The sequence below is a fragment of the Mus caroli genome, chromosome 1 (genome assembly GCF_900094665.2).
Source record: "Mus caroli chromosome 1, CAROLI_EIJ_v1.1, whole genome shotgun sequence".
NCBI classification, from domain to species: Eukaryota; Metazoa; Chordata; class Mammalia; order Rodentia; family Muridae; genus Mus; species Mus caroli.
Window position 1 is genome coordinate 16,378,315 of NC_034570.1, and position 2,599 is coordinate 16,380,913.

The window sequence follows — 2,599 nt, forward strand, 5'->3', positions numbered from 1 at the left end:
TTCCCTCCCCCTTCCTTTATAAACTGAGTGTCTGGAAATATTAAATTGAGTCTTGATCCGAATGTTGTCTTGACTCCATTGTTTCTTCCGCCCCGTCTAGATTCCTCTCTTTGCAGGGAACTGCCATTCTCAGTTGAACCGTTCGTGTTGTGGACCGCGGGCGGGCCGCAACACTTAGCTCTTCCTGAGTCAGCAGTTTTCAGTGCTGCCATTGCCCACAGAGAGCTTTCCAGTGTAGACCCATAGCAGTGACTTTTGGGCACTTCCAAGCCATTCCCATTAGGGTTACATAAGTCTCCCTTTTCATTCTCAGGTGTTCAGTTTTGTGGGCTGAACAGCTTCCCCAGACTGTGTATAGTCACAGTGAGACTATCCAGCCTCAGATGGAGCAGACAAACCAATAAATCCCAGTCTACACATGGCCCCCCAAGAAGGCAAATATGCATTTATTTGTCGTGCTGGGTCTTGAACCAAGGACCTTGTACCTGCCAGGAAGTATTGTTCTCACTGAGCTACACCCCAACCCTGTTTGATTTTGTGCTTTGTTTTGAGTCAGGATCTCACATTGTACCTCAAGCTGTTCTGAAATCCCCTCTGTAGGCCAGACTGGTCTCAAATTTACAGTGAACCTTTTGTCTCTGCCTTGCAAGTGCTGGCATTACCAACACTGGCTTATTGTCAGCTGGGCTTGCTTCTGTTTTGTAGCAAAAAGACAAACCTGTCCCAGTCTCAGCTTCCTGGAATTTAGTTGAAAAATTCACTTTAAATTCCAACCTTTTTTTTTTTAATACAAAAAGCCTCCCACCTTCCACCCCCAAGAAACAAACAAACAAACAAACAAACAAGAAAATATAATAAAATTAGCAAGAAGGCTCAGTGCATAAAAGCATTTGCTGTGTAGGCCTGATAACCTGAGCTGGATCCCTGATCCCATGATAGAAAGAGAAAGCCAACTTCTAAAATTAATCCTGGAATCTTCATACAGGCACTATGGTGCGTGTACACACACACACACTAAAATTTAACAAAAATACAATTTAAAAATTAGTATTGGGCTATTTCTGTAGTGCATTAGCAGCACTACAAAGTGTCTAAGGTCTGTCTGGTGCTAACACAGAAAGCTTCAGAGGACCACTGCATACCCTTCCATCCCCGTGAAAAGCCATTTTCTGGTCTGGCTTTCCTAATGAGAATCTGCTTCCACAAGAACATGATGGGTCTCTTGGGTTTCTAAGTCTCAAAGAGCTAGAGTCCAGGCTAGATGGGACTAACACTCAGAGGTTGTTTTAGAAAGGGTTACTATTATTGTGATGAAACATGAAGATCAAAAGCAAATTGGGAAGAAAAGGGTTTATTTGGCTTATTCTTCTACATTGCTGTTTATCATTGAAGGAAGATAGGATAGGAACTCAAACAGGGCAGGAACCTGGAGGAAGAAGCTGATGCAGAGGCCATAGAGGGGTGATGCTTACTGACTTTCTCATTGTGCCTTGCTTTTTTATAGAGCCCAGGACCACCAGTCCAGGGGTGGCACCATCCAAGTGAGCTGAGTCTTCCCCAGTCAATCACAAACTGAGAAAATGACCTACAGGCTTGTCTACAGCCTTTTCTTGTGGAGGCATGTTCTTAGTTGAAGTTATCTCCTTTTAGATGCCTTCATCTTGTGTCAAGTTGACATAAAACTAGCCAGTACATTCATATACCTAAGTGTTCTACCTCACCAAACTTACCTTTCCTCTATGTCTCCAGTGTTCTTGTAAAACTGGGAGGTAGGGCTCTTCTCTAAGATAGATGGGTCCTTTGGTACTCACCCATCTGTTTGTGAAGGGGCCAAATCACAGAGGATGTCAGCTTAAATGCTAAGGCTGTACTTCAGCATCTTGGATGTTGTAGTATAATATAATGTAACAGATATCATGAATTCTCAAAAGATAAAATTCCAACAAATTGAGTTTAAAGATTTTTTACAAAAGACTTGGTGTGTTTGTGTGTGTGTTGATGGTAGAGGGATGCATGTTCATGAGTGCAGGTATTGGTGAAGGCCAGAATAGGGTGTCAGATCCCTTGGTACTAGAGTTAGGTAGTTATGTAGTTAGGCAATGTCTTAGGGTTTTACTGCTATGAACAGATACCATGACCAAGGCTGCTGGGCCTTGGGTGTAGGGGAAGAGGGGGAAGGGAGAGAGCCCAGAGTTCTGGTGCTCTGGACAGGCAGATGCAGGAGGACTGCCAGACACTTTCCACGCGGCCCCAGGTAGGCATCTGGCTGTGTGTGAAGCCACTGACCCCACATGGCAGGGGGTGGACAAGGGGCAACCCCCGGTACCAGGTTCTCAGTCTCTGGCATCCCATGCTGGATATGGTGGAGAAGCTGAGAACAGAATAGGGGCCCGGAGATAAGGAAAGAGGGCAGGGGAAGAGGTGGAGCGCTGGGTGGTTCCCACACAGGCAAGTGTCTTTAGTCCAGGCCTTGATGAATGGAGACAGTCTATGGTTTTAGAGCTTTATTGTAGGAAGGCAGGGGGAAAGAGAGAAGATATAAAGAGAGAGAGAGAGAGAGAGAGAGAGAGAGAGAGAGAGAGAGAGAGAGAGAGAGAGA